General features: G+C 36.3%; 1 long non-coding RNA gene across 1 annotated transcript in view; it reads right to left on the bottom strand.

Annotated features, from left to right (window-relative positions):
- Positions 1-4,519, bottom strand: part of LOC311430888 — a 48,864-nt gene extending 44,345 nt beyond the window's left edge. The window contains exon 1 of the long non-coding RNA XR_014689101.1: positions 4,425-4,519. This is a non-coding gene — a long non-coding RNA (uncharacterized lncRNA). The remainder of the gene's footprint in view (positions 1-4,424) is intronic.
- Positions 4,520-18,819: the final 14,300 nt, after the last annotated feature.

The following is an 18,819-nucleotide window of genomic DNA, read 5'->3' as shown; positions in this document are numbered from 1 at the left end:
TATATATCTTTTAAGTTCCTTCACATATAAAAATTGAATCCCATTTTGCTATCTTCAGATTTCTGGACTCAGTCACAAGGCAACTCTCTGAGTAAAATGTGTGCAGTATTTTTTTTACTATACCAAAACACCATTCTCTTATGTTTCTCTCTTGTCACAAATACATTTTAACACACATTATTTACAAACTGCATAGACAAATATTTCTTTTTTATTCTTTTACTGAAACTCATCTTTTTTACAAAATATTATTAGATGAGGAGGTTAGTGAACTAAAGTTCCAGCTCAAACCAAGCCTTCAAACTTGCATCTGGTTGCACTTGACTTACATGATTTCAACCTCACTGATTAATGAGGTTAAAAATATCCAAGAATAACAAATAAAAAATAATCAAGATACACAAACAGCTCATTTTTTTTCCTTCCAATATATACTATTTTACATTTATCATCAGTGAATTTCAATGGCTTGGGCAGATAATGGTAGGACAAGGGGGAATGCTTTTAAACAAAAAGAGGAGAGATTTAGATTAGGTGTTAGCAGGAAATTCTTCACTCAGAGGGTGGTGAGGCACTGGAACAGGTTGCCCAGAGAAGCTGTGGATGCCCCATCCCTGACATTCAATGTCAGCTTGGATGGGGCACTAGGCAACCCGGTCTAGTGTGTGGCATTGCAGGGGGGTTAGAACTAGATGGTTTTCAAGGCCCCTTCCAACCCAAACTATTCTATGATTCTATAGTACTCTCTATTCAACAGCCTTGTGAGCTCAGGAGGTATGAGTAATACCTACTGGAGAATCACAAGTTATAGCTACTGCTACCTAAAGATGTTAATCAAGTCAATCAGCTATTGTATGAATCAGTTATAAAAATAATAACTTTTAACTGGAACCTCCCACTTTGTAAAAGGAAGCCTGTCTGAACTTGCACTATGTATAAAGTAGTTCGGAAAAATACTCATATTAAATGACAATGTGATAACTTCTAGCCTAACACAGGAAACAGATAACTGCAGAGGGAACTGCAGCTTTGTCTGTGGTGCAGAATTCTTCCCAGCAGGAACTCAGCACAGCTAAGAAAAAAACTGTTGCTAACGATCTCCAGAGAAATTTATGAAGAGATGAAAGGAGAAGTAAATAAATATGAAAAGACAGGACTAGACTCTAAGTTGCAAGCTTACTGAACAGCAAGATTCCTTAAATAAGAGAAGGTGCTTTGAGATACTGCCAGACAAGGAACAGAGATATACTAACACTCTTCTCTGGGGGATGCTTAAAAAAATAAGACTCCATGAGTTTTAGGGGTGACTGCTGTGTATTAAAATTAACAATTAAAAAAAGAATTAATGGCATTTTTTTGCCCCAAAAGTATTTGCACTTAATAGACATACATTAGTATAGATGTGTGAAATAATAAAAATGATTTTTCAGTCAAGCTATTTTTTTAGTGTAGATACAAGCTTCATTAGGGCAGAAGCGCTTCGATCTGAATAGGCAACTCCAAGGTTACAAGGCTGTATGACATGAAGGCAAACTACATGTTGTACCAGAAGAGGAAAAGAAATGAATGCTATCTTTGCTTAACCATTCAATTTCCTTCAGAACAAGAAAAACTGAGTACTATGATAGCAAGAGGAATAACCGGGCATTGTTGAAAGAAAGAAACTTTTAGACACCATTGCCCAAAGATTTCGAAGTGTCTCAATAAAAGAAAATCTTACTTGTTCTCTTAAATTGATACCTTAAGAGAAAACAGTGAAAATAACCCCACATCACAGAATTTTCCAGTCTTCATTTATTGCTTGATAGCTAAAGCTGTAAGATTTCAGATCTAAATATTACAAAAACAAACAAACAAACAAAAAAACTCTTCAAGCAAGTCAAAATCTTTTGAATTCCACTTCTTATGAGTGTGGAGATGTGCGTATGTGTATGGAGGTCCTTCGAAAAGCCAGATTTGATGACATTTTTATGATATGATTAATGACAAGCATAAATACAGATAAGCATGAGGTATCAAACCCCTTCTAGAAGTTATTCCTATAGTTCAATAGGTCCTAACTCATATATAATGCTTGGCATATATACCTAGTAAAAATCATAGCTAATTAGTTATATCAATTCTCATTTTGGTTTATTAATTCATGTATAATGTGCCTATATGGCTTTGAGGAAATTCAGTCAATTTCTTATGAACAATTTTGTGTACTACTGCCAAAACCATTGAAAGTTTTTCAGTAGGTTTGCAGGAAAGAATAGTGACAATGCTTAATGTGAAGGTATCCTTAATACTTGAAACTAGGAAGTAATAAAATCAATAAAAACCAACTAAATTAAACAACAACAACAAATCAATAAAATTAAATGGTCTCAAGTTATTAGAGAAGAATGCTTATTAATAAAGCAGTATTTACAAGAAGCTTTTTCCCAATCACTTCTAGTTTTTCTGTAGCCACTACAAATTGAGCTTTTGTCTGGACCAATGCACAGTGCTTCAATTCTACCTCGCCATACAGCTTTAGAAGGCATGTAAAGTAAGTACATTAGCCAAAAATTTCATCTCACTTTCATTATTAAAATTTCAAATAGCTCTCAATGAAAGTCTTTCACATAATTCTGCTAGTCTCTTATTACATATACTTGCTTTAGAGTCATCCTTCTACACATTAGTGAAGCATGCAGAGGTTTCTTTCAATATTTACCTAAAGACTACAGGAGGTTTAATTATAGTTTATATAAGGATATCTTAATGAGTACTTCTCTCAGGTGGGTCTACTCTCAAGCTAAAATAAATTTATATGCAACACTTTTATGGTTTTAGAATACAGGTGTTAAGTTTAAGTAGATTTCTAAATTGATTAGCTGCTTACTATTTTGTAATTACATGATATCATAATGTATAGTATATGCTATCATATCAGGTATGTATATGCTATCAAACTAGGATGAATGGAGGAATCCTGCTACCAGGTGCTCAGGGGAATCAATGCTGATGAACTCTATGTCGTACATTCTAGACAGCCAGACTCAGATGGACATTATCACGTGAAACGTACATCTGGAGATGAATATTTCCCACTGTTGTGTCATAATGACAATTGAAAAGGCCTGGACAGCCACACATCTTTTACATCCTTCTACAAGAAATAAATACATGCATACATGCTGTTAAGCACTGAATACCTCCCTCTCTATCTGTGGTTGCTGTTGGATTCTCCCCAGAACACTAAACTTAGATTACTAAGATAATAAAGACCTTCAGAAAGAGAAATTCTCCCATCAATGTGAGTAAAGAAAGGAACTGATAATATATATAGCTCAATGAATTTTACTACATTGCTAATCCAGGCACAGAGATTTTGCTGCTGCAAAGGACTTTGTATGAAGATATTTGGGTTGAAATCTGGACCTTTCAAAAAATGTTCTTTGATGACTTCCAGACAATTCTCAAGAATGCTCTCATTATCATAGCTGATTAAATTTTGCAAGAAGTCATCAACCTGAGAGAAGTTCCAGTACATTAATCCTTTTCCATTTCAGATAACCAAAAGCTATCTCCTACTTTCACCACAAACACAAAATTGGAATCCTGCACTAGGTTATTGTTTTGGAAATATTATGCAAAACAAAAATATCGTTTCCCCCAAAAGCTGGACATATTAACCTTCACAAACATATTTTGTGATTTTTAACTCACTTAAGAAAATTTTATAGATGAGATAAATATTATAAAATTTTCTCCCTTTGATTTTTCTTCTACTTTTCCTGTTAATAAAATACAATGGTGTTCAGGCTGGCTTAAGCTTGTCATCAAGCTCACATTAAAGAGGACAATGTGGGGTCAGATCTTAACCTATAGACTCAAACTGTGAGAAAACAAAGATGTCTCTCCATTTCTGGCTCTCATTTTTAACTATTTTTTTCCTTCTCTCATCTCAGCTACTATAATGTCTCACTGATTGTTACCTTTCCTATAAAGACTTCTGCAGCTTTCCTGCTTTGGTTTTTGAGCACTTCCCTTTATGTGCCACTAAAATCATTATTGTAGCAATAACAATGGTGGGTTGATGAAGGCTTTCAATACTGTAAAATTAACCCCCCCCAAAATACGTGAGATACAGGTGTAGATACATGTGCATCGGCAATGTTGTTCTGCAGAAGCTTTCTGATTACCAGCAATTTGAAGATTATCACTAATCCTATTATGTGGTGAAATACCCATGATCACAGCCCTTCCCTTGCTCTGCAATCTTATGTGCAACTTGACAAAGTAGGCTGATGCAAAGTGTAATGCCAGGTCAGGTACCTGTTGCTGCCCAGAGATGATGGAAGTTTGATCACACTGGACAGCTTGACACTGGAATGACCTTTTAGCTTTGAACAGTGAACAAATTGTTTTCAGACATCAAACTGTGCAATCTTTACCTTATTAAGCGTGCCCAAGGCTGCTGTAGCACCAACAAGAAGAGGTTCGGCTTGCATCTGGTCATCCTCACATTTTTTTCTGTTTCTGATGTACTTCTTGGAATGCTCTCACCTATTAAAACAATGAACCTTGAGATTTATATTGAAAACTAAGACTGTAAATCAAATTAGAGCTGCTGAAGCACACAGTTGCATTGCAATGTCTGTATATGCAAAAAGATTTAAAAAATATATTATTTTATTTTATATGAAAGAAGCCAGACAAAGAACAATAACAACAAAACAAAAGACACCTACAACTGACAGTTAAGCAGGTTTGTGAGTGGCTCTAGACTCGTATGTTGTGCATTGTAAGAATCAACGTCTCCTGTTTGTGCAACCATATGACAGAAGAGCTGGGGGGATGCAGCCCCAGTTACAGCTGAGTTCTGTAGTAGCAGGAGTTCCATCAGACACTGCTTGTGTCAGTAAATCATTAAGTTAGTTGACCTATGCAGCTGCTCAGGAGGGAAGCCTTCTGGGGATAGGGTGATGAAGAGCTGGAGATAGTCATGTGCTGGCAAATCAGCTACCTACAGTCACTAGAAGTCAACAGGTTTCCGAACTACTTATCATGTTGTATTCTATCTGCTATTTCTACCAAAACAGTATTTTAACCTCTGGGTAGCTAGATCACATTTATTCTCATTGCTCCAGAGAGAGAATATGGCATGTGAAGTTCCTTTCTTCCCTGCTGCTCTGAATCATGAAGCATCTCAATCTCTGCATGTTGCCCTGCCCTTGAAGACAACAGCATGAGACGGAAACCTGCTGACTCCCCCTTTTTTGGAGAAAATACAGACTGAGTATGAAAGAGATGAATACATAAACTAATGAGGTAGAAAACAAAATAGCTTTAGATAGGTATACCTGAAATAACTTTTGTTTATATTTATGGACAACTACCTGTATTATCAAAGACTCTTTATGTGGATTCTTTTAATAACAGAGTATTCACCATCACCCTTCATAGCTCAGTTTTGCAAATAGAAAATCAAGAAACTCTAGCTGCTTTACCTGCTAAAAATGGTCTATATCTGAAATACTTATTTTTCAAATTCTCTTTTTCATAGGATGCTCTGATTCCAGCCTCAGAACTTTGCCTTATTCTTACACTTGTATTAGATGTACATGTAGTTAACCTGATGAATGTTTCACCATTGTTGTACTGAAGAAAATACAGCGCTTCAGCACAATTCTGGTATCACTCTCTAGATCAAAGCAGAAAGGAAGACAGCTCTCTCAAAGTCCAGTTCAGTGTTTGTAAGACTAAGCCTCCTGGTTTGGTTAGCCAACTGCTGCTTAGCATAGTCTTCAGGGTAAGGAAGTACAACATGCCAATGTCATGGGAGGACTAAGCGGCAGCTTTATATAATTTCTATTCATTTCAGTGAGACCATAATAAGCTGTATATATTCTTCAAATGGGTACTGAATTAACAGGTTATCTGTGATATCCAATTTTGTTCATGCTTATGACATTACGACACAAAATATCACAAGTAATGCATTATTTTCCATCTTGATATCTAAGGACATAAAAAAAGGTACAGCTGTGAGAAAGGTAATATATATTTACAAGACCAATTGACATATCCTGTTCCCCTTCCCACCCCAGATAAGCCTTTAACAGCTCTTGCTGAAAAATAAATAGTATGAAGACTGTCCTTCTGGCAGATGTACCTGTAAACCTCAGTTTTCAATATGGAAGTTGATCACTGAAGGCTGAAATGAGAAGACCAAGCATGTCCGTATGGAGGTGGAATACCACCTATTTATATAGATTACTTGGAAAAAGGACCCTGGAAACTTATGAAGACTTATCAGACAGTGAAGGGTCCAGGTTTACAACAGAAACCTGGAGATCACTGCATGAGATACAAAAACTGAGGAGGAGTCCTAGTCAGGACTCTATACGACAGTGTAGGATGAAAAGGTGAGAGATTTAGTAAAGAAGAATTGGAAACCAGGTAAGGTATGTGAAATAAAATGCTGGGGAATATTAGGGCAGAATGTTACTTTTGAGGAGTTATCAGACACAGGGGAGAACTCACCAGCTTACACCATTTCAATAGGTAAGTTGAAAGCATTTAAAGGTCTATGTTGAAACGCAGCAGCTGGAGATAAACAAGACATGTATGGGAAGGTGAAGTGAAAATTTTTCAGTAGATTTTGAGAACCACAGCATTTTTTCTCTCACTCCCCCATATTTTCCCTTCTAAAGGATTCCCTTTTAGAAAATCAGAGAAAATACCATTGATCCAATGGTAAATTCAGGTGATGCACCTTGTTTTTCCCTAACCAACAGAGAACATTGACAACATTTTTTAGGCCTAGGTAAACATATCGGATTCATTAAAAACAGCCTCCATCTTATGGTAAATTTGATCTTTTCTTTTAATTCTTCTGTATCTGAAACCATAGGCCTCATACAAGGAATGGAACAGAAGAAAATGAAATATTCTGTACGAAAACAGTATATTTTAATTTCAGGTTTGGAAATTAAGCAGATACCAATCTAAGCATATTTGTCAAAACTCTTATTTTGGCCTAGCTGTGGCTTAGATCAGTGACTTTACATCAGTTAGTGTCAGTTTTAAGTGAAATCTGAGTGCTTCCACAACTTTCTGCACTGATTTAATTATCTGTTTAAAAGCTGATTATGATTCCATTGGTGCAAATCTATCTGGTAGATTAACCCCAGAGGGCATTCTGTATCATCTGCAGTAGCATATTTGGGAGATTACCGTGAACACTTCTAAGGATATATTGCCTAGGGCTGGAGTTCATCTTTATCCTTCTACCTCATGCTCGTCTCACAGGCACATTTCCTGTTAAGTCTTGCTTAAATAAAGTCTAATTACAGAGAAAGAGGATATTACAATAATCACGATGTTAATATTTGGATCAAGCATTATGCATTGGTAGTAACAAGCCCCTGTAACACTTTAATATCCTTACAAAACTTGGCCGTACAATTATCAGGGGAACTTTCCATATATACATTTATTACAAGGGACATGCACAGACATTATAGCCATGGAAACAACAAAAAATTAAAATTAATATTACAATACAAAGGTTATTAATAACATTAAATAATTTTCCTGTCTCTTATGAAAGTGCTGAATAGAAATGGTGTACTTTTTAGAATGAAATTCCCAATGTTTATTGGTTAGCATCTTACGCAAAACATATTTTTGAAATTAAATAGCGCATATACAGTTACAGCTTTGGATCTGTTTATATGGTCTCTAACATGGTTTGACACCCATGTAATTGAAATTAACTTAAAGGAAGAAGTTTAAAACTTAGCTAAGATACTCATTTGGTTAAAATCATTAAAGATCTAGCCAGATGAACAAGTACTACACTTATTTTTCTTAAAGGAGGAAAAGTAAACAGGATAGGTTGCAGTTAAGGCTTAGAAAGGTATTTCTCAAATCTACTTCCCCTCACAAAGAGATGGAGTTTTTCTTTCTTGAGAAGTTTAGTCCTCTTCACATCAATAATTTCAGCAGTATAGAGCTCTTAAATGATGGCTAAATTGTTAGAAAAACTGGAAGAAGTGTGCCCCTTGTGTGTGACCTTAGCACTCAGACCATGAGTAGAGTGGCTCAAATATACCATGTAAATAAAGTGTACTTCAGCTGAGGGAGTTAAATCAAAAATGCTGGTCAGTCTGGATTGATCTTTGTTCCTAATCTTCAGTTGTCACTGTCCCCCATCCTAACTACACTGTACTCTACTTGTTTTCTTCCTCTGAAGGGGTAGGGCCCATTTTAAAAGGCAGTGCACTTACATCATCATCTGTAAATCTCTTTGGTTGACATCATTCACAGCACAGAAACAGCCTGAAAAATAACAGCAGCAGTACTGCTCACTATTTTAAACCTCAGCAGAATGACGTTCATAGTCAGAACCTTGTTGATTTCTGTATGGATACGTAGCCCTACCATGTTTACGGGGTATCCAGACTGACACCACTTTTCCTGATGAGTCTGATCTAAAGTGACTTCCACTCTTCATCTTTTCTTAGGTAATGTTTAACTCTAAGACACTATCTCTAGGACATATAGTGGCTTAAATATTGTAAAACTCAACAAAGAAGCAACACCAAAACAAAACAAAAACAAAAATAAACCACCACTTTAATAAGCTTCAGTTTGAAACCTACATAAAAGATAAACCAAGACAATTTTTAGGGGTGGCAGATTTAATAAAGATGAAAATTATTCATATATTACTTAGCTGGAAGATGAATTTTCATTTGCTGATACACTTTTCTTTTTTTTTTTTTGTAACAAAATTATGGGAGAAGATTAATATTTAGAAACCATCATCAACCTTATAAAATAGTTTTAGATTAATGTAGCACAACATGACACTTCTGTTCCAATGGAAACATTTCAGAAGTCCAATAAAGCAATGAACAGAGGAGTACAGTAATCATTAGTGTCATGTGCTGAACGTTGTCCCTGAAACAAAGTTGCCCAAAGGTGTGATTATCCCACAGTAATCACTCTGTGTTTCATCTAGTTGCTTAATGAAGTAATTTGAATTGTTAAGGGTGTTTTTTTGATCATTCTAAATGCATCATCAGCATATGGAACCAATATGGGAAAAACGTCACTGAAAAGTGTTTGGTAGGACATTGAGGCTTTTTGATTCAATTTGTGCAAGCTTAATTAATCACACTATTTTGACTTTAAATTTCATTGCAATTTTTTAAACCCTTTAGAAGGCATGGACCAGTGAAAGGCTGAAGTCTGTAATTAACATAAACCTGAGAAATGTAAAGGTCCTAATCCAGTCTTCACTTATAGCAGTGGCAAAACTCACTTTTCTTTCAGTAAAATTAAAATGAGACATAAGGTCATTATTGAAAACACTAAATAACACATAACAACAAATTTTAAGGAAGTGAAACAGAAGAAAATTAAAGACAGTTTAAATTGCTCCCAGACAGTATAGATTACCCTGTTCACCAGCATCTGAAAACTGTTTACAAAGGTTTTGGCAACTTGAAGCTTCCATAGCTCAAAATCAGGTGTTAAGTACTATTACGAGTCCTTCAAAATTTCCTCTTTGCAGTATTGATAAATGGCATAATGGACATTAGGTTTTGTAGCAAAGTGACAGAGTTGAGTGAGCCCTTCAGATTTTAGCACAGAGGAACTTCAGTTCATAGTATTCAACACCATGATGTTTTATTTCAGAAATGGTGCCTTTAAAATTAAATTAAAATTTTAAAATTGTGATGGGACATTTCTATCGAATTTGTGGTGAGTGCTAATAGACGAAAACCTGTTTCCAATATAAAAGTTGATAACAAATGTTATTAGGCTGAACTGAGAAGAAAAGGAAGAAGATTCAACACTGATGACACATACTATTAGAAATGCTATTATAAGCTTAAAATTCAAGGTTTGCACCTTGCAACATTGCAATGTACTGGAATGGACTTTTGTATCAATTGAATTGTTCAATTCACCTAGAGCCTTTAAAGCCTTTAGAAATCTGAAGTGCTCAGAGATGACTCTCTGACCTTTACTGTATTACAAATAGGTCTGATTCTCAAGATCCACATCCATTAAATGCTTGAATGAGCTCAGTATTTATTGTTCTTTCATCTCATTAAAACAGCTAAAAGGTTGGGGAAAGGCATAATGTAAAGAAAGGTCAAGTGGTAATCATGGTGTGAAATGCTGTTACATGTGTAAGTATAATAATTCTTTAGACTTTATGCTCCCTGGAGAGGAAGTTGTTCAAAACTGTTCACCTAAAAAGGTTTATTTTGTGCTAAATATAGCTCAACAGCACTAAATGGGGGAATTAGACTGACCTTTTGCTCCTCTGCATCAGCAATGGCCTTTTCTTGGCTTACTTTCTCAGTCTGAAACCCTATTTTAGCAATGAAAACTTCAGCATCTTTATTTCTCAGTTACAGTTCTGCCTCCTGGGAAGCAAGTTTGGATTTTAGATCTTCTACCTACAGGGCAAAAGGTAATGCATTATTTGGGAGTGAGGGCCATTAGGTATCACTTTTGAGAGATTCTACCACATATACCCCAAAAAGCTGAAAATGAAAAATAAGATTCACGTACATTTCATGGGTCTTGGTACCGAAAGTGTCACCTTTTCTTCTTTTATTTCCATATGTCAGCTCCACATTTTAGCTCACACAGAATTTTGATGACTTGGAGAACTGAATAAGAACAGTTTACCTGTACCCACCAGGGACTCCACGGCTCCCTCAAGGTGCTCAAATATCTGTCTAGTTGCTGTTTTTGTAAGCAAGTGTCTCAGCAGTGCAACCAGACTCTGCTGCAGGACTAAACAATGGTACAAATGAAAAAGCAGTTACTGGAAAATGCTTAGTAATTCTGGAAAATGCTTCTCTGAGAAGACGATTCCAGCAGCAGTTTGCTGAAAGGTTAAGACAGACTCAGAGACTGATTAACAAAGACTACTTGTTAGTTTGATGAAAGAACAACTTACCTTATGGCCTGCCAGGCTAGAAACCTGTATAAATATATCCAGCAACACTATCTTTCCATATGTAATGCAGATGTTTTAAATACCTGTTTTTTTAGTTTTTCCCTATCTCTCCAAGCATTTTATCTCACAGCTTTTCTTGATAAAAAGCTAAATTTTAATCAGAAGGGACTCTCATTGACCTGATCTGGAAAGAGGTGATAAAGAAGGCAAATATTAGAGGCCATAAACTTTTGTCACACTGAAATTCTTGAGCATTGTTCATCTTTGGTGGACTCCTGAATTCTCTTACAAAACCTACAAAATGCATATTTCCAAAATTTGTCCATCTTGAAGTCAGGAGACAAAGCTGTAAAACTGAATTTGTCAAAACAGATGACTGTAAAGATCCCCAAACTCTCCATTCACTTTTTTTTTTTTTTTTTTTTTAAATTATTATTTTTAAATGATTTAACTTTATGTGTAGTTCTTTCTGAAAATCTAAATAGTGCTATATTTGATATTCTTGTCCAGAGTTCCAGAGTACAGGGACAGAAATGCTTTAGTGTTCAGGTAGCTGGCTAGATAGGAACTGTGGCTCTGTCAGCTCACACAGCATTCAGCACTTGAAGTTGTCAAATTACAATTCGGTCATCATCAAATTAGAATTTAGAGGGAAAAAAAAGTTTTAATAATTTACTTAAAATATCTTATTAAAAACAGATTATGAAAAAGCAGTCATCCTTTTCTGAAGGGATGCAAGACACAGACTCCTGATGGCTCTTGAACAGGAGATGTTTAATGTGCTTTTTCACTACTTCATATACTTTCCCCATAGCCCCACGTGCTGTCCACCTGCCTGAATCTATCACACAATTAGTTAGAGACCCACAGACATGTGCCTGGAGCCAGACAGCAATTGGCCACTGCCCAAAGTTCATCTTAGCCAACACTGTAGCAAATTTACTTTATCTCAACCTTGCTCAAGTTTTTTGTTTCTACTGCCTGTTTCCTCATTATCTCTGATTCAGGGATGTGTGAAACAGTGTGAAGCCACTTGCAAATTCCTTTCCCACATTTTCCATTGACTATTATTTTTTGCAGAGCTTCAGCCTTATGTGGGAATAAGCCACTCAGCTCCCATTGTTAACTGCATTGCAGCAGCGCAAAGCTACAATGCCATGCAAGAATGTAACCAAGCATTTCATTTGCAGTCTTCATGTAAAACATAGACTTTCTGCTTGGAATAAAGAAATTCCTTGACTATGGTTTGTCCTGAGCACAAAAGACTAAGGAACGGGTTGTGTGTGGAGGGGAAAGGCTTCAAAGCAGTCTCCACTCCCTTTGGTCTTTTGGACCAACTAGCCACAAATGAGCCACAGGCAGAACCACCACCACCCTCTACTCTCCCCCTGTCTTTCCAGATGGATGAGTTCTTGCTCAGATGGATAAACCCCTCCTTCCACAGCCAGCTAAAAAGCTGAAACACCTTCCACATGAAGAAAAGTTTCCAAAATCATGTAATTTCAATGAAACAAAAAGATGCCATCCCACAACTAATTGGTCTAATTAAAAGGTCCAGTCACAACTTTGTTTTATTAGCAATAAAATCCAGATTATTTATAAAGAATGAAAGAAAAGGTTGTGACTTTCACAGATTACCTGTGAAGTTGTTGCCTTCAGCTTCTGTATACTATTCACCATGTGCTCTGATATTCTTTCATGTTTTTTTCCCAAGTAGGATCTTAAACAGTCCAATTTGCTCCAGGAAACTCACTAGAGTGGTGCAATTGTATCACCTCTTATTACAACTGTAGTTGGCACTTGGCATCTTCACACCAGTGCGGGCATAAGCCATGAAATTGTGTATGGAGTCCTGGACAAGCGGCTGCACATACCCAAGGAACAGGAAAAAATGAAGAAATGAAACACAGAAGCAAATAAATGTTTCAAAAATGTCAGAAAAGGTTACGTTAAAGATAGCTCATTCACAAAAATATTCATCAGAGTCTACCCAAAACATAATTCTGTTGGCATGCAAAAACTATTAAACCTAAGTGACTATCCCCAAACTTTTTTTTTTTTAAAATATATATATATATAAATTAGTTAATTCTGTGTTGGCAATCATAAAGTCTTCAGATCCATAGGAGCTAAGTGCTTCACCACACTTTCATTTTCAGAATAGATACCCCCAAAAAGCTAAAACCAGAGATGATGTCATTCTCTATGCTGCCACATGCAGTTAAAACTATATTAATTTTTCATTTCACCTCTGGAAATCCTGCCTAGAAAAAAAAAAATAAAAAAAATAATCCTGTATAAGTTAAAAATATAAATGCAGTTTTTACTGTAATCACACTGATCTCTACATTCCTTGTAGATCATCAAATTCCTACTCAGAAGGAAATGGATTTTTTATGCCGTTAACTTTGGATTGAAGAGAAATGGACTTGGTGTTTTTCCCTTCCCTAGACACTACCATGCATCAGCCCGAGAAGCATGCCTCCAGCTCAGAGCAGAATCTGGCAGCACCTTGCAGAAGGGCCCCAGGGAATCCCCATGGGAGCAGAGGGGGCATAGGTTGGGAGGCTTGGTCAGTTCCAGGGGCTGTGTCGGATACCACACAGAATTATGTGAGTTTTCCTTCTCATCGTGGGAAGGAAAATGCAGCAGCGTGACTGGAAAACTCTTTTCATAGACTATATGATAATCAAAACAGGCTATGTGTATTTAAAACAGGTCCAGGTGGTCATTTCTGCATGCTCCTGAGCAAAATGCAGAGGTAAAATCCCTGTCTGAATTCACTTCACACAGCAAGAAGGGGAAGGCATGGCTGAGAGCTGGTTCCAGTGCTAAAGCTCAAAGGTTCTTTTCCTTAATTTTTTGAAAACTAAACTAGCAAATACAAGATACTACTATGTTGCTTTGAATTACAGTATACTTTCCTTGGATAAAGATGTAGTAAGAAACACCCTAAATTCGTTTTAATTTGTTTTAAAGTATCCTACCTACCTATCTATCTCTTAGAATATATCCATTTACATGTCTAAGCAGGAATACTGTATGTGAAAAGAACAGAGAAATACTAAGAAAGCCTATTTAACTCCATCATTGTAACCAACTTTCATTTTGTCCTCTATGACTTCTAGCATACTTAACTTGATAATTTGTGGAGTCACATCTCCCTCATTTTAATGATTATTTATTGCATTCTGTACAAGATGAACCCAGTTCAATTAATCAAGGGAAGCCTAAAAATCAATTAATATGAATTAAATGAGCTACACCAACTCTTAGGAAAGTCACACATAATTTACCAAAGCATTGTCAATAATGCTTAGAGAACTTTGGGAAAATTGCTCATGAGTGGTTGTTGATGCAGTTAAATGTTTTAAGCCTACATCATTAATATTACAATCAGGCTGGTGCAGAAAGGCTTGCCATTTTTCTCAGTAAGAAACCTCACTATTTTCCTTTGACTTTAAAAGACTAGTTTGAAAGGATACGTATTTCACCTGTGATTACTACAACAGAAATTAAAGCAAGGACTAAACAAAGAATGATCTGCATTTGGGGAAAGCAGAAATAAATTGCTTTACAAGTTAAAAAAAAAAAAAAAAGTTGAAGCAAAGCCAGCATAAATTCATCTTATATCACACACACCTCCAAAAAAAGCTGTTTCTAAAAGCACGACTGGTCAGCAGGAATAGACATTTTATGCAGGTTTGACCAGCACTTGGCTTCACGCTTAAATCTCTTACAGCCTTTCTCTCCTTTCCCCATTGTTGATGATATGCACACCCAGCCATACAGATCTTCCTAGGAGAGACAACCTTCTCACACATGATCCTTATGAGAGGTCTCTACTCAGCAACCCTGAAAAGCCCTCTAACAACAGTTTCATTTGTAAATCGGTGAGGGAAGAAGTGGGTTTTGGTAGAGCTGGAAGTGGCCCGAGACAACTTGTCTCAATGGGGCAAAATAACTATTGTTATCGAGCTTAACAAAATGGCACAGCATGGGAGACATACTGAGCCAGAGAGCAGCTGGTTGTAATTCACACTGTTTTTCAGAAAACACTAATCGTTCCCGAACAGACCTCTTTGATGATTGGTCTTTCCTGCATTTCCAATTTGTCACTTTCTCTTATGATAAGGTCAGCAGTGACAGCACTTCCTGACATTAACAGCTGTGGCTTTTAAAAGGGTCATTGTGGAACTACTAATTGCAGTAATTTCATTAGCATAAATTATTTATTCTGCCATTCATTTATCTCTCTTTTTTTTTTTTTTTCTTTCCCCCTAATACTACATTGTATTTTTCAATATATGCCCATTCAGGGTTGTAGGCAAAGGAAATTATTATTGCTAATTTAGCCTTATTACAAAAAATCAAACAAAAAAGAATTGATACAGTAACAAAATCTGATTTAACTGCAGTTCACTAGAAAGTATAACGTAGCTTGAAGCCAATAATGAATAGACTGTTCTGAATCAAATTCAATAGTTCCCCAAACTACTGAGCAATAAGGCTATATAAAATCCGAAAGAAAATATAAGGGTGATGTCTGTTCATTCATATGTAATCTCTCTATTCCAGGCCTTGTCTGATTGACTTTAAGCATGCAAAAGTGAAAAATTGAAGTTTCTAAGAGAGCTTAGACACGAGTTTTGACTGTGTCCTCCTTATTATTTTCCTAAAGATATAAATCTGTCCTTAACAAGTCAAATCATGATAAATCAAAAAAGACCAGCATCCCTGAACTTGAATGCATCCTGCAGGCCATTATCAAGCCTGGGAGTAACAGGAACCCAGCTTTGGAAGGATGAGAAAACGGGGAAGTACGTGTGTATATGGGGAAAAGAATAAAAGGCAAGGAGAAAAGGGAAAAAGTTGTTTCAGACTTCTTTCCCTTATCACCTTATCATATGTTGTAAAACACTTTGGAGTATGATACCGTAAGAACATAATTAATTTATCCTTGGTATGCTTGATAGTGTGCGATGTTTAGTGCTAAGACACGAAGAAGCAGCATGAAAGACAGCTGCAGCAAAATATATATTCAGATCATATAGCAGAGATGTACGCTGAATTTATTTTAAAAGGGCTTGATTAAATAATTCTGGTTCTTTTATTCTGTACTCAATGCTGATATATGAAAGTAGCTGCATGTAAGGGAGACTGTGTATATTTTGAATATAGGGATGAAATATTTATGTTAAAATACTTTAGATCATGTTTTATACCAAATGAGGTATGTAAGTTCATTAAGCTCGGTATGTGTATTTCAGTAACATTTCAGTGTTTGCTTGTGCTCTTTTTACATGCAAGTTCAGCAATTTGATTATTGAAACAGAAGAGGGCTCTTTTCCTTTCTTTTCTCTGAAGGAATCTAAGACATCCAAATCAATTAAATTTTGGATACTCTCCATTTCCCTGCAACTATCTCTGGATTGACAACATCTTAACCCACACTTTGGCCAGTGTCCCGAGTGAAAAGGAGAGCATGGTACCTATGTTCTGGGAAGCTTCAGCTGGCACCAGAATTAGGTAGGATCACCACTTCTTTCTGTCCAGATACTTTCACACAAGGCAGACAGGACATTCACACCATCCTTCATAGCAGCTCAGCATCTCCCTGCTGAGCTCAGTCTGCAGCCTACTTCCCCAGATAGGCTTTATCTTCCAGAAAAGTGCCTGGACTTGATTTGAAAATACAGAGATGGAGAATCCAAGACTCCCTTCCCCATTCTCACAATCACCCTGTTTTTTTTTTTTTTTTTTTTTTTTCCTAGTTTTCCCTTAGCATTTAAACACAGAAATTTTCCACACCCTCATCAGGTATATATAATGACATATCTATATAGAACTTTTACAAGGAAAAAAAAATCATTAGCTTAACTTCAAGCTACCTTAATTAAATATGCAATATAATTATAATTATACAGTTACATAAAATCTAACAATTACTTTTTTTTTTTTTTTTAAATACTGAAAAAGGATAATTAAGAGCTAAGTGTCAATTATGCCAAGATAATTACTGATCTTGCATCACTCTTCATAATGGGCAGCACAGTTACGGTATGTTTCAGGCACACATCAGTTGTCGCTAACGATTTTTATACTAGCAACAAACAAAATTCCTGAGATATCTGAAATGGAGCAAGTGAAACTGTATCAACACAGCAGCACCAAGGCCCAGAAAAGGAGGCTGCCTGCTATAAATCTCTGACAGACCAGATGGCAGTCTGCAGCCTGTATTTTGGGGTGGTCCTTTGCCATCCTGCTCCTCTTACTCTGATAGCCTAATACCTCTGCAATGCTCCTGAACCTGCTCCCTTTACTACCTACCTTTCTGTGACCATTCTCCCTTCACTTCCCATTTATTCATCCTCTATCTGCTGTTTTGATTCTCTTCTCCTTCGGTTGAGCCCCGCTCCTTTTATAGCACTGTCATAGTTTCTCTTATTTCCACACTACCTTATGACCTCTGTGCTCTGGGTTCACTTTTTCCATCACTTTCTAATTATTCTAAGTATTCTCCTAATACTTTTTTTTTTTTTTTTTTTTTTTTTTTTTTTACATTCTGCTGTATTTGTTGCTTTTCTGTTTGGCTGCACACGCAGGCATGACTCAGGCACCACGTTCGGCTTTACATGTGTTGATGACAGAAACCTTCACTCATGGACAATAGAGCAACATGTTGTTTTGTTACCCACCATTTATTTCACTTTCTGGGAACTGAACGGGAACAATATCTACTGGGAACAGTTAGCACCTATGTGCAAAAGAGACTTATAAATGGTTGCTGAGATCAGTGAATTCTTTCCTAAATAACTGGAATTATATAGAAATATAGTCCTTAACTATTAAAAAAAAAAAAGTTTCAGTATTAAAAGCCTAAATTCTGATGACCAGATGTATTTTCAAAGGAGAAAAATATAATTAGTTAAGGATCGGGAAAAAAAAAAAAAAAAAAAAAAGGCAAATTTCTATTCTCTCTCTCTCTTTTTTTTTATTTTATTTTTTTTTCTCCACATTGTCTTTAAAAATAAATGGGAATATGCAGGTTGGTATCAAATTCAAAAAAAAAGAAAAAGGCAAAAACCCCACTTAGCGCACTGGACAGCAAATAGCTGTTATACTCACACTTCACATTTTCTGTAAACTGATAAAATAAAGCAGGAGGTGCTGGTGGAAAACAACCAAGGAGGCTCAGCACAGCCCTCTGCTTCCCTTGCAGTCCTATAGGAGGCACCAGCACGCCGCGGAGCAGCCTCTGCCGCTGGACCGCAGCACTTTTCTGCCCAGACACCTGCAGGCTTTTTTTTTTTTTTTTTACCTTTTGTTGTTGTTGTTATTATTATTACCTTTTTTTTTTTTTAATTTATTTTTTTATTTTTTTTATTTTTTTTTTATTTCACCTCCTCACCAAAAGTCACACTACAGACTGGTCAGGAGCAACGGGGGAGTGAGTACCCGGATATTAAAGCTCTAAACGTGTTTGTCATGTGGTTCCAGAGGAAATTTTCACCTGCTTGGTTGCTGAGCTGAAGGAAAACTTGCAGCTTTTCTTTAGGTAGCCTGGACTGTGCGCTGCAAAATTGCAGCCTCACTTGCTACAGCACTAGTATATATATTCAACTATACTGTGAAGGGTTAAATAAATTCTGAACTTATGAAGATCTTAAACACTCTAGAACTGAAGGATTCTGCAAAGACAAGAGTGCTATAAATTACAATGCTTTTTTTTTTTTTTTTTTTTTTTCCCCACTCACTTCTTTGCCTGAGAGACCTATCTAAATTCCTCTGAAGGACCAGGGCAGTGACATGCCCCCAAAAATGCAGCAGGGTGAGCTTGAACAAAATCAAGGACA

This window comes from Aythya ferina (assembly GCF_964211825.1).
Source record: "Aythya ferina genome assembly, chromosome: 2".
Taxonomy (NCBI): Eukaryota; Metazoa; Chordata; class Aves; order Anseriformes; family Anatidae; genus Aythya; species Aythya ferina.
Note: the sequence above shows the minus strand (reverse complement) of the source record. Positions and strands in the feature narration are given on the sequence as shown.